This window comes from Pleurodeles waltl, chromosome 4_1, assembly GCF_031143425.1.
Source record: "Pleurodeles waltl isolate 20211129_DDA chromosome 4_1, aPleWal1.hap1.20221129, whole genome shotgun sequence".
Classification (NCBI taxonomy): domain Eukaryota; kingdom Metazoa; phylum Chordata; class Amphibia; order Caudata; family Salamandridae; genus Pleurodeles; species Pleurodeles waltl.
The window spans coordinates 178843171-178857705 of record NC_090442.1 but is presented as its reverse complement, the minus strand read 5'-3'; positions in this window follow the sequence as shown (position 1 = coordinate 178857705).

The window sequence follows — 14535 nt, the reverse complement described above, 5'->3', positions numbered from 1 at the left end:
GACTTCCGTTTGTTTATCTTTTCGCCATGGTATGCTTTTGTAGTATTACATTTACTTCCTGGGACTGCAAATCCCATAATACACAGCCTGGTAGTCAGGAAAGCCTGGATTCTGTTTTACATTGTTTTCTATGGGAGAAATCCAGTTGCTCCTTTTCACCGGATCCTCTCCTCCAGGACATGCGAGTGTCTGAAACTACACACACCTGAGACCTCTCCTGTGCAGCCTAGTCATGTGATTCCATTTGGGGTTTTCTGCAGCTTGGAACTGCTTATAAGCAGCCATTTCCTCAAGATCCTTCGTCGTGCATTGGAGTTCGATTCCTTTGTGTTACAGACCCCTCATCAGATGGTGTTCCAGTCTTGTTCCTGTTCTGTTCCAGCTTGAACCTGTTTCCTGTTTCTCTGCCCTGCTCCTGTTTGTTCCAGCCAGAGTCTGCTCCCTATCTCTTAGCCTTGTACCTGTTTGTTTCTTCCAGAGCCTGCTACCTGTTTCTCTTTCCTGCTCCTGCCTTGTTTCAACGTGAACCTGCTCTCTGATTCTCAGTCCTGTTTACTGCTTATTCATATTCCCTGTATTCCAGCCCTGTCCTTGCTTCTTCCAGCCAGAGCCTGCTCTCTGTTTCCCAGTCCTGTCTCTGTTTGTTCCAGCCAGAAGTTTGCTCCCTGTTTTCCAGTCCTTGTCCTGCCTTTGCTTCAGCCTGAGCCTGTTCCCAGTTCCTGCCTCTATCTCTTAGTTTGTCCCTTCTGTTTGTTTCCTCTCGGTATTTATGTCTCGTAAGTGCTCTATCAGTCTTCACTAGTGTATAGTGTCCTCCTTTGTACTTGGGTTGGCTCCTAGTTTCCAGGAGGCAATTCCAGACCCCATCATTGTCTAGTGTTATACTTTGTCTTTCGTGCCCTAACAGTGACAGTATGCTACTGCTGTTTTTCCAGGAATCGCCACTGTGTTTCCAGCTGGACCCACAAGAGCTTGTCTTGTATATGTAAGTACTATCCTTGTTTGTGCTCTAAGGTTGTAGGAAAGTACCATCTTGCCTGGTATGTTACCCCCATATTTCACTGTATATATGTTGTTTTAGTTGTATGTGTCACTGGGACCCTGCCAGCCAGGGCCCCAGTGCTCATAAGTGTGCCCTGTATGTGTTCCCTGTGTGATGACTAACTGTCTCACTGAGGCTCTGCTAACCAGAACCTCCGTGGTTATGCTCCCTCATTTCTTTCCAAATTGTCACTAACAGGCTAGTGACCAATTTCACCAATTCACATTGGCATACTGGAACACCCTTATAATTCCCTAATATATGGTACTGAGGTACCCAGGGTATTGGGGTTCCAGGAGATCCCTATGGGCTGCAGCATTTCTTTTGCCACCCATAGGGAGCTCTGACAATTCTTACACAGGCCTGCCACTGCAGCCTGAGTGAAATAACATCCACGTTATTTCACAGCCATTTACCACTGCACTTAAGTAACTTATAAGTCACCTATGTGTCTAACCTTTACCTGGTAAAGGTTGGGTGCTAAGTTACTTAGTGTGTGGGCACCCTGGCACTAGCCAAGGTGCCCCCACATTGTTCAGGGCAAATTCCCCGGACTTTGTGAGTGCGGGGACACCATTACACGCGTGCACTATACATAGGTCACTCACTACCTATGTATAGCGTCACAATGGTAACTCCGAACATGGCCATGTAACATGTCTAAGATCATGGAATTGTCACCCCAATGCCATTCTGGCATTGGGGAGACAATTCCATGATTCCCCGAGTCTCTAGCACAGACCCGGGTACTGCCAAACTACCTTTCCCGGGGTTTCAGTGCAGCTGCTGCTGCTGCCAACCCCTCAGACAGGTTTCTGCCCTCCTGGGGTCCAGCCAGGCTTGGCCCAGGAAGGCAGAACAAAGGACTTCCTCAGAGAGAGGGTGTTACACCCTCTCCCTTTGGAAAAAGGTGTCAGGGCTGGGGAGGAGTAGCCTCCCCCAGCCTCTGGAAATGCTTTGATGGGCACAGATGGTGCCCATCTCTGCATAAGCCAGTCTACACCAGTTCAGGGATCCCCCAGCCCTGCTCTGGCGCGAAACTGGACAAAGGAAAGGGGAGTGACCACTCCCCTGACCTGCACCTCCCCTAGGAGGTGCCCAGAGCTCCTCCAGTGTGCTCCAGACCTCTGCCATCTTGGAAACAGAGGTGCTGCTGGCACACTGGACTGCTCTGAGTGGCCAGGGCCAGCAGGTGACGTCAGAGACTCCTTCGGATAGGCTCTTACCTGTGTTGCTAGCCTATCCTCCTTCCTAAGTAGCCAAACCTCCTTTTCTGGCTATTTAGGGTCTCTGCTTTGGGGAATTCTTTAGATAACGAATGCAAGAGCTCATCAGAGTTCCTCTGCATCTCTCTCTTCACCTTCTACCAAGGAATCGACCGCTGACTGCTCTGGACGCCTGCAAAACCGCAACAAAGTAGCAACGACGACTACTGCAACCTTGTATCGTTGATCCAGCCGCCTTCTCGTCTGCTTTCCTGGTGGTGCATGCTGTGGGGGTAGTCTGCCTCCTCTCTGAACTAGAAGCTCCGAAGAAATCTCCTGTGGGTCGACGGAATCTTCCCCCTCCAACCGCAGGCCCCAAAAGACTGCATCACCGGTCCTCTGGGTCCCCTCTCAGCACGACGAGCGTGGTCCCTGGAACTCAGCAACTCTGTCCAAGTGACTCCCACAGTCCAGTGACTCTTAAGTCCAAGTTTGGTGGGGGTAAGTCCTTGCCTCCCCACGCTAGACTGCATTGCTGGGTACCGCTTGATTTGCAGCTGCTCCGGCTCCTGTGCACTCTTCCAGGATTTCCTTTGTGCACAGCCAAGCCTGGGTCCCCGACACTCTAACCTGCAGTGCACGACCTCCTGAGTTGTCCTCCGGCGTCGTGGGACCTTCTTTTGTGACTTCGGGTGAGCTCCGGTTCACTCCTCTTTGTAGTGCCTGTTCTGGCACTTCTGCGGGTGCTGCCTGCTTCTGTGAGGGCTCCTTGTCTTGCTGGGCGCCTCCTCTGTCTCCTCACGCAATTGGCGACATCCTGGTCCCTCCTGGGCCACAGCAGCATCCAAAAACCCTAACCGGGACCCTTGCAGCTACCAAGGCTTGTTTGCGGTCTTTCTGCGTGGAAACACCTCTGCAAGCTTCTTCACGACGTGGGACATCCATCCCCCAAAGGGGAAGTTCCTAGTCCTCTTCGTTCTTGCAGCATCCACAGCTTCTACCATCCGGTGGGAGCTTCTTTGCACCCTCAGCTGGCATTTCCTGGGCATCTGCCCACTCACGACTTGAGTGTGACTCTTGGACTTGGTCCCCTTGTTCCACAGGTACTCTCGTCTGGAAATCCATCGTTGTTGCATTGCTGGTGTTGGTCTTCCTTGCAGAATTCCCCTATCACGACTTCTGTTCTCTCTCGGGAACTTAGGTGCACTTTGCACCCACTTTTCAGGGTCTTGGGGTGGGCTATTTTTCTAACCCTCACTGTTTTCTTACAGTCCCAGCGACCCTCTACAAGCTCACATAGGTTTGGGGTCCATTTGTGATTCGCATTCCACTTTTGGAGTATATGGTTTGTGTTGCCCCTATACCTATGTGCTCTCATTGCAATCTATTGTGACTGTACATTGCTTGCATTGCTTTCTATTGCTATTACTGCATATTTTTGGTATTGTGTACATATATCTTGTGTATATTTGCTATCCTCATACTGAGGGTACTCACTGAGATAATTTTGGCGTATTGTCATAAAAATAAAGCACCTTTATTTTTAGTATATCTGTGTATTGTGTTTTCTTATGATATTGTGCATATGACACCAGTGGTATAGTAGGAGCTTTGCATGTCTCCTAGTTCAGCCTAAGCTGCTCTGCTAAGCTACCTTTTCTATCAGCCTAAGCTGCTAGACACCTCTTCTTCACTAATAAGGGATAACTGGACCTGGTGCAGAGTGTAAGTACCCCTTGGTACCACTACAAACCAGGCCATCCTCCTACAAAGGTCCAGAGACAGAATCACTTCTGCTGCCTCCTTTCTATGGGGCTGGCAGGGTGACTATCTGTAAGAGCAAACAACACAGAGGCATTGACATTCCCTGTCACTGTGGGAGGTTCTGCGCCCTACTCTGTGTGCAACCCCAGCATGTTTGTCCATTAGTAATCAGTTTCCTGTTTGCTCACACAAGGGTTGCTCTGCTTTTACTTTCCCTTTTCCTATGCCTGTCTATAGCTGTCCTCTCCGTGTATGCCTTTAGCTGCTCTTCTGCCCCAGTACACTACCTCTTCAGGATATTCAGTGACTGTAGGAAGTTGACTCTGTATATACTATTTTGTGCACAGAGTCCAATGGTTCCCCTTAGAGGTAAGATAGTGGCAAAGAGAGATAATTCTAATGCTCTATTTTGTGGTAGTGTGGTTGAGCAGTAGGCTTATCAGAGGGTAGTATTAAGCATTTGTTGTACACACCCAGGCAATAAATGAGGAACACACACTCAAAGACAAATTCCAGGCCAATAGGTTTTTATATAGAAAAATATATTTTCTTAGTTAATTTTAAGAAACACAGGTTCAAGATTTACAAACAATACTTTAAATGAAAGGTATTTCACTAAGGTATTCTAGGCACTTTGAATAATCACAATAGCATGTACAGTTTTGACAAAAATGGCAATAAGCTATTTTAAAAGTGAACACAGTGCAAAACAAAACAGTTCCTGGGGGAGGTAAGTAAATGTTATGTTCACAGGTAAGTAAATCACTTACAGGGTTCAAAGTTGGGTCCAAGGTAGCCCACCATTGGGGGTTCAAGGCAACTCCAAAGTTACCACACCAGCAGCTCAGGGCCGGTCAGGTGTAGAGGTCAAAGTGGTGCCCAAAACACATAGGCTTCAATGGAAATAGGGGTGCCCCGGTTCCAGTCTGCCAGCAGGTAAGTACCAGCGTCTTCGGAGGGCAGACCAGGGGGGTTTTGTAGGGCACTGGGGGGGACACAAGCAAGCACAGAAAGTACACCCTCAGCGGCACAAGGGCGGCCAGGTGCAGAGTGCAAACAGGCATCGGGTTTCCTACAGGAATCAATAGGGAGACCCAGGGGTCCCTTCAATGATGCAGGCAGGCACAGGGGGGGCTCCTCAGGGTAGCCACCACCTGGGCTAGGCAGAGGGTTGCCTGGGGATCGCTCCTGCAGTGGAGTTTGGTTCCTTCAGGTCCTGGGGGTTGCGGGTGCAGTGCTGTTTCCAGGCGTCGGATTCCTTGAAGCAGGCAGTCGCGGTCAGGGGGAGCCTCTGGATTTCCTCTGCAGGCGTCGCTGTGGGGGCTCAGGGGGGTCAACTCTGGCTACTCACGGGCTCGCAATCGCCGGGGAGTCCTCCCTGTAGTGTTAGCTTTCTGCAGGTCGAGCCGGGGGCGTCGGGTGCAGAGTGGAAAGTCTCACACTTCCGGCGGAAAACGTGTGGTCTTTAAAAGTTGCTTCTTTGTTGCAGAAAGTTGCAGTTTCTTGAACAGGGCCGCTGTTCTCGGGAGCTTCTTGGTCCTTTAGATGCAGGGTAGTCCTCTGAGGCTTCAGAGGTCGCTGGACTCTGTTGGATGCATCGCTGTTGCAGTTTTTCTTCGAAGTAGGGAGACAGGCCGGTGGGGCTGAGGCCAAATCAGTTTTCGTCTCCGTCTTCACTGCAGGGCTTCAGGTCAGCAGTCCTTCTTCTTCTTTAGGTTGTAGGAAGCTATCTTCCTCGGTTCTGGGAGCCCCTAAATACTCAATTTAGGGGTGTGTTTAGGTCTGGGAGGGCAGTAGCCAATGGCTACTGGCCCTGAGGGTGGCTACACCCTCTTTGTGCCTCCTCCCTGTGGGGAGGGAGGCACATCCCTAATCCTATTGGGGGAATACTCCTTCTACAAGATGGAGTATTTCTAAAAGTAAGAGTCACCTCAGCTCAGGACACCTTAGGGGCTGTCCTGACTGGGAAGTGACTCCTCCTTGTTTTCCTCATTATCTCCTCCAGCCTTGCCGCCAAAAGTGGGGGTAGTGGCCAGAGGGGCGGGCATCTCCACTAGCTGGGATGCCCTGTGGCTCTGTAAGAAAGGGGGTGAGCCTTTGAGGCTCACCGCCAGGTGTTATAGTTCCTGCAGGGGGAGGTGTGAAGCACCTCCACCCAGTACAGGATTTGTTCCTGGCCACAGAGTGACAAAGGCACTTTCCCCATGTGGCCAGCAACATGTCTCTTGTGTGGCAGGCTGGCAAAAACTAGTCAGCCCACACTGGAAGTCAGGTATGTTTTCAGGGGGCATCTCTAAGATGCCCTCTGGGTTTATTTCACAATAAAGTGTACACTGGCATCAGTGTGCATTTATTGTGCTGAGAAGTTTGATACCAAACTTCACAGTTTTCAGTGTAGCCATTATGGTGCTGTGGAGTTTGTGTATGACAAACTCCCAGACCATATACTCCTATGGCTACTCTGCACTTACAATGTCTAAGGTTTTGCTTAGACACTGTTGGGGCATAGTGCTCATGCACCTATGCCCTCGCCTGTGGTATAGTGCACCTTGCCTTAGGGCTGTAAGGCCTGCTAGAGGGGTGACTTATCTATGCCATAGGCAGTGTGAGGTTGGCATGGCACTCTGAGGGGAGTGCCATGTCGACTTAGTCATTTTCTCCCCTCCAACACCACAAGCTGGCGTGTATGTGCTGAGTGAGGGGTCCCCAGGGAGGCATAAGACATGCTGCAGCCCTTAGAGACCTTCCCTGGCATCAGGGCCCTTGGTACCAGGGTTACCAGTTACAAGGGACTTACCTGGGTGCTAGGGTTGCTCCAATTGTGGAGACAAAGGTACAGTTTAGGGAAAGAACACTGGTGCTGGGGCCTAGTTAGCAGGGTCCCAGCACACTTTCAAATCATAACTTGGCATCAGCAAAGGCAAAAAGTCCGGGGGTAACCATGCCAAGGAGGCATTTCTTTACACAACCCCTCCCCCCCCCCCCACCCCCCCAAACGAAAGAGGATGAGACTAACCTCTCCCAAGAGAGTCTTCATTTTCTAAGTGGAAGAACCTGGAAAGGCCATCTGCATTGGCATGGGCAGTCCCAGGTCTGTGTTCCACTATAAAGTCCATTCCCTGTAGGGATATGGACCACCTCAACAGTTTAGGATTTTCACCTTTCATTTGCATTAGCCATCTGAGAGGTCCCTGGTCAGTCTGAACTACAAAGTGAGTACCAAAGAGGTATGGTCTCAGCTTCTTCAGGGACCAGACCACAGCAAAGGCCTCCCTCTCAATGGCACTCCAACGCTGCTCCCTGGTGAGTAACCTCCTGCTAATGAAAGCAACAGGCTGGTCAAGGCCATCATCATTTGTCTGGGACGGAACTGCCCCTATCCCATGTTCAGAGGCATCAGTCTGCACAATGAACTGCTTGAAGTAATTTGGAGCTTTGAGAACTGGTGCTGTGCACATAGCTTGTTTCAGGGTGTCAAAGGCCTGTTGGCATTCTACAGTCCAGTTTACCTTCTTGGGCATTTTCTTGGAGGTAAGTTCTGTGAGGGGTGTCACTATGGATCCATATCCCTTCACAAACCTCCTATAGTAACCAGTTAAGCCAAGGAATGCCCTGACATGAGTCTGGGTTTTTGGAGCTACCCAGTCCAGAATAGTCTGGATCTTGGGTTGGAGTGGCTGAACTTGGCCTCCACCTAAAAGGTGTCCCAAGTAAACCACAGTACCCTGCCCTATCTGACATTTGGATGCCTTGATAGAGAGGCCTGCTGCTTGCAGGGCCTGCAAAACCTTCTTCAGGTGACCAGGTGATCCTGGAGCTAAAGACAGCAATATCATCACGATAAGCTGCACTAAAGGACTCCAAGCCAGCAAGGACTTGATTCACCAACCTTTGGAAGGTGACAGGGGCATTCTTTAAGCCAAAGGGCATTACAGTAAACTGATAGTGCCCATCAGGTGTAGAGAATGCTGTCTTTTCTTTTGCTCCTGATGCCATTTTTATTTGACAGTACCCTGCTGTCAAGTCAAAGGTACTAAAGTATCTAGCAGCACCCAATTTATCAATTAACTCATGTGCCCTTAGAATGGGATGGGCATCTGTCTTGGTGACAGAATTAAGCCCTCTGTAGTCCACACAAAACCTCAGCTCTCTCTTACCATCTTTTGTGTGAGGTTTGGGGACTAAGACCACTGGACTAGCCCAGGGACTGTCAGAGTGCTCAATGACTCCCAATTCCAGCATCTTGTGGACTTCCACTTTGATGCTTTCCTTAACTTGGTGAGACTGTCTAAACATTTTGTTTTTGACAGGCATGCTGTCTCCTGTGTCCACATCATGGGTACACAGGTGTGTCTGACCAGGGGGTAGGGAAAAGAGCTCAGCAAACTGTTGTAGGAATTTCCTACAGTCAGCTTGCTGTTGGCCAGAGAGGGTGTCTGAATAGATCACTCCATCTACTGAGCCATCTTTAGGATCAGTGGAGAGGAGATCAGGGAGAGCTTCACTCTCAGCTTCCTGGTCATCATCTGTAACCATTAACATGTTTACATCTGCCCTGTCATGAAAGAGTTTGAGGCGGTTCACATGGATCACCCTTTTGGGGGTCCTGCTAGTGCCTAGGTCTACCAGGTAGGTGACCTGACTCTTTCTCTCTAGCACTGGGTAAGGGCCACTCCATCTGTCCTGGAGTGCCCTGGGAGCCACAGGCTCCAGAACCCAGACTTTCTGACCTGGCTGAAACTCAACCATAGCAGCCTTTTGGTCATACCACATCTTCTGGAGTTGTTGGCTGGCCTCAAGGTTTTTACTTGCCTTTTCCATGTACTCTGCCATCCTGGAACGTAGGCCTAGTACATAGTCCACTATATCTTGTTTAGGCTCATGGAGGGGTCTCTCCCAGCCTTCTTTTACAAGAGCTAGTGGTCCCCTGACAGGATGGCCAAACAGAAGTTCAAAGGGGGGAAAACCTTACTCCCTTCTGAGGCACCTCTCTGTAGGCGAAAAGCAGACATTGCAAGAGGACATCCCATCTCCTTTTGAGCTTTTCAGGGAGCCCCATGATCATGCCCTTCAATGTCTTGTTGAATCTTTCCACAAGACCATTGGTTTGTGGATAGTATGGTGTGGTGAATTTGTAAGTCACCCCACACTCATTCCACATATGTTTCAGGTAAGCTGACATGAAGTTGGTACCTCTGTCAGAGACCACCTCCTTAGGAAATCCCACTCTGGTAAAGATACCAATGAGTGCTTTGGCTACTGCAGGGGCAGTAGTGGACCTAAGGGGAATTGCGTCAGGGTACCTAGTAGCATGATCCACTACTACTAGGATATACTGATTCCCTGAGGCTGTGGGGGGAGTTTCAAGTGGACCCACTATGTCCACTCCCACTCTTTTAAAGGGGTCCCCCACCACTGGAAGTGGAATGAGGGGGGCCTTTGGGTGGCCACCTGTCTTACCACTGGCTTGACAGGTGGCACAGGAGGCACAAAACTCCTTAACTTTCTGGGACATGTTGGGCCAATAGAAATGGTTGACTAACCTTTCCCAAGTCTTGGTTTGTCCCAAATTCCCAGCAAGTGGAATGTCATGGGCTAAGGTCAGAATGAACTCCCTAAACTCCTGAGGCACTACCACTCTCCTAGTGGCACCAGGTTTGGGATCTCTTGCCTCGGTGTAAAGGAGTCCATCCTCCCAATAGACCCTATGTGTTCCACTGAATTTTCCTTTGGTCTCTTCAGCAGCTTGCTGCCTAAGGCCTTCGAGAGAGGGACAGGTTTCTTGCCTCTTACGCAGCTGTTCACTTGTGGGTCCCCCTGGGCCTAAGAGTTCAATCTGATAAGGTTTCAACTCCATGGGCTCAGTTCCCTCAGAGGGCAGAACTTCTTCCTGGGAAGAGAGGTTCTTTTTCTTTTGCTGTGTTAAAGCTGGTTCCCCAGTCTTCTTTCTTTCCCTCTTGGAGGGTTGGGCCATTCTTCCAGGCTCTAACACCTCTTTTTCACCCTGAGCCTTGCACTGTGCCCTTGTCTTGACACACACCAGTTCAGGGATACCCAGCATGGCTGCATGGGTTTTGAGTTCTACCTCAGCCCATGCTGAGGACTCCAGGTCATTTCCAAGCAAACAGTCTACTGGAATAGCAGAGGAGAATACCACCTGTTTCAGGCCAGTGACCCCTCCCCACTCTAAAGTTACCATAGCCATGGGATGTACTTTAGTCTGATTGTCAGTGTTGGTGACTGGATATGTTTCTACAGTCAGGTATTGTCCTGGGGAAATCAGTTTGTCTGCCACCATTGTGACACTGGCACCTGCACCCCTCAGGGCCTCTACACTAGTCCCACTAATTAAGAGTTGCTGCCTGTATTTTTGCATATTAGGGGTCCAGGCAGCCAGTGTGGCTAAGTCCACCCCACCCTCAGAAACTAATGTAGCTTCAGAGTGAACCCTGATTTGCTCTGGGCATACTGTTGATCCCACTTGGAGACTGGCTATTCCAGTGCTAACTGGAGTAGTAGTAGAAGTGGAACCTTTCTTGGGCAGACCTTGTCTCTAGTTTGGTGTCCCTGCTGATTACAGCTACGACACCAGGCCTTTTTGGGATCAAAGCTTTTACCCTTGTACCCAAAATTGGATTGTGAAGAGGCTTTGGACCCTCTCTCCTGAGCAGGGTTTTGGGGCCCTGTAGAAGACTCTTTTCTTTTTCCCTTGGATGTCTCAACAATCTTCCCCTGGGGAGTTTTTGTGACCCCTTTCTTTTGGTCACCCCCTGTGGAAGTCTTGGTCACCCTAGTCTTGACCCAATGGTCTTCCTTCTTTCCCAATTCTTGGTAAGAAATTGGACCTAGGTCTACCAGATGCTGATGCAGTTTATCATTGAAACAATTACTTAAAAGGTTTTCTTTCATAAACAGATTGTATAGCCCATCATAATCATTTACACCACTGCCATTAATCCAACCATCCAGTGATTTGACTGAGAAGTCAACAAAATCAACCCAGGACTGGCTTGAGGATTTTTGAGCCCCCCTGAACCTAATCCTGTACTCCTCAATTGAGAATCCAAAGCCCTCAATCAGGGTAGCCTTCATGAGGTCATATGATTCTGCATCTTTTCCAGAGAGTGTGGGGAGTCTATCTCTACACTTTCCAGTGAACATTTACCAAAGGAGAGCACCCCAGTGAGATTTGTTTACTTTTCTGGTTGCACAAGCCCTCTCAAAAGCTGTGGACCATTTGGTGATATCATCACCATCTTCATATTTTGTTACAATTCCTTTGGGGATTTTTAGCATGTCAGGTGTATCTCTGGCCGTATTTAAATTGCTGCCACCATTGATGGGAGCTAAACCCATTTCTTGTCTTTCCCTTTCTATGGCTAGGAGCTGTCTCTCCAAAGCCAATCTTTTGGTCATCCTGGCTAACAGGAGGTCATCTTCATTGAGGCTGCCCTCAATGCTTCCAGAGCTGTTGGACTCCCCTGTGGGAGAAGCAGCATCTCTGACTATCACTGGTGGAGTCAGGGTTGGATGAACCCTGGTCTCCCTAACTAGGAGTGGAGGGGGGAAATTGTCCTCCACTTCACTAGCTTCCTCCTCTGTAAGGGTATCTTCAGAGGGGTTGTCTCTAGCAAACACTGCCAAGAGCTCCTGGAGCTGTACTTTGGTAGGGTTTGATCCAGTTTTTATCTTTTTGATTTTGCAGATAGTCCTTAACTCTGACATCCTAAGATGCAGGTAAGGGGTGAGGTTGAGTTCCATCACTATCTCTTCTGCAGTAGACATTATTTCTCTAAAAGGTGGGATACTTTTTAAGAATCTAAAACTATCTCTAGAACTTAATCCAAACTTTTAAACTCTAAAAGAAATGATAACAGGGACTAACACAAGACCCTAGCAGGACTTTTAAAAATTTAGAAAAATAGCTCAAATTTCAAAAATCAGTTTCTAATGGCAATTTTTGGAATTTAGTCATGTGATCAGGTATTGGCTGAGTAGTCCAGCAAATTCAAAGTCTTGTACCCCACCGCTGATCCACCAATGTAGGAAGTTGGCTCTGTATATCCTATTTCAAAGTAAGAAATAGCATGCACAGAGTCCAAGGGTTCCCCTTAGAGATAAGATAGTGGCAAAAAGAGATAGTTCTAATGCTCTATTTTGTGGTAGTGTGTTTGAGCAGTAGGCTTATCAGAGGGTAGTGTTAAGCATTTGTTGCACACACACAGGCAATAAATGAGGAAGACACACTCAAAGACAAATTCCAGGCTAATAGGTTTTTATATAGAAAAATATATTTTCTTAGTTTATTTTAAGAACCACAGGTTCAAGATTTACAAACAATACATTAAATGAAAGGTATTTCACTCCGGTATCTTAGGAACTTTGAATAATCACAATAGCATGTACAGGTTTGACAAAAATGGCAATAAGCTATTTTAAAAGTGGACACTACAAAAATCAACAGTTCCTGGGGGAGGTAAGTAAAGGTTAAGTTCACAGGTAATGTAAAACACTTACAGGGTTCAAAGTTGGGTCCAAGGTAGCCCACCGTTGGGGGTTCAAGGCAACCCGAAGTTACAACACCAGCAGCTCAGGGCTGGTCAGGTGTAGAGGTCAAAGTGGTGCCCAAACACATAGGCTTCAATGGAAATAGGGGTGCCCCGGTTCCAGTCTGCCAGCAGGTAAGTACCCGTGTCTTTGGAGGGCAGACCAGGGGGTTCTGTAGAGCACCCGGGTGGACACAAGCAGGCACAGAAAGTACACCCTCAGCGGCACAGGGGGCAGCCGGGTGCGAACAGGCATCGGGTTTCCTATAGGAATCAATGGGGAGACCCGGGGGTCTCTTCAACGATGCAGGCAGGCACAGGGGGGACTCCTCGAGGTAGCCACCACCTGGGCTAGGCAGAGGGTCGCCTGGGGGTCACTCCTGCACTGGAGTTCAGTTTCCTTCAGGTATTAGGGACTGCAGGTGCAGTGCTGTTCGGGTTCCTTGAAGCAGGCAGTCGCGGTCAGAGGGGAGGCTCTGGATTTCCTCTGCAGGCGTCGCTGTTGGGGCTCAGAGGGTCAAAATCTTCAACCGCGACTCTTGCAGCTAGCAAGGCTTGTTTGCAGTCTTTCTGTGTGGAAACAACTCTGCATCCTCCAGCACGCCGTGGGACATCTTCTGACCAAAGGAGAAGTTCCGGGCACCTTCTGTTGTTGCAGAATCTTTGGCTTCTTCCTCCCGGAAGAAGCCCTTTTGCACCTTCATCCGGGGATTAGTGGGCTCCTGCCCCCCGTGGACAGTTGCGTGACTCTTGGACTTGGTCCCCTTCCTTTACAGGTCCTCAGGTCCAGGAATCCATCTTCAATGCTTTGCAGTCAATTGTTGTCTTTGCAGAATCCCCAATCTCGACTTTACTGTCTTTCTGGGGTATTAGTTTAACTTTATTCCTACTTTTCAGGGTCTTGGGGTGGGGTATTTTGGACACCCTTAGTGTTTTCTTACACCCCCAGTGACCCTCCACACACTACACTAGGCCTGGGGTCCATTCGTGGTTCGCATTCCACTTTTGGAGTATATGGTTTGTGTTGCCCCTAGGCCTATTGTCTCCTATTACATTCTATGGTGTTCTACAGTGTTTGCACTACTTTGCTAACTGTTTACTTACCTGATTTTGGTTTGTGTGTATATTCTGTCTATATTACTTACCTCCTAAGGGACTATTTCCTCTGAGATACTTTTGGCATATTGTCATAAAAATAAAGTACCTTTATTTTTAGTAACTCTGAGTATTGTGTTTTCTTATGATATTGTGCTATATGATATAAGTGGTATAGTAGGAGCTTTGCATGTCTCCTAGTTCAGCCTAAGTTGCTCTTCTATAGCTACCTCTATCAGCCTAAGCTGCTAGAACACTACTAATCTACTAATAAGCGCTAACTGGACCTGGGGACATGTGCATGGATGTTGTGGAGGTGTCTGCCAGTGGGATGTGTGTTCTGCTTGGTGTGGTGATGATGCTGGTAGTGGATGATGATGTAGTGCGTGCAGGTGTGAGTGTGGATGTAACTGGGTGGGAGCGGAAGGATGTTGTTGTGTCTGCAACTGGATGGTGTTTGTGTGAGTGCCTGTGGGATGAAGTGTGGTGCTTGTGTTTGCCTGTGACACTCTTGTGTGTTGTCTTGTATGCATGCTCGTCTGCCTGTGTGCTTGGGATGGGTTGGGGTTGAGGAGAATGGGACTGGGAAGTGGAAGTTGGAGGGGGGACGGTAGAAACAGGGACAATGGCTAGCATCAGAGAGGGGGCCAGAGCCTGGATCGATCTGTTGGGCCACCAATCCACTACGAATGCCCTCCAGGAATGCATTAGATTGTTGCATCTGGGCTGCCAGCCCCTGGATGGCATTCACAATGGTTGTTTCCCTACAGAAATGGATCTCAGGAGGTCAATAGCCTCCTCACTCAGGGCAGCAGGGCTCACTGGGGCAGGGCCTGAGGTGCCTGAGGCGAAGGAGATGCCCACCCTCCTGGGTGAGCGGGCA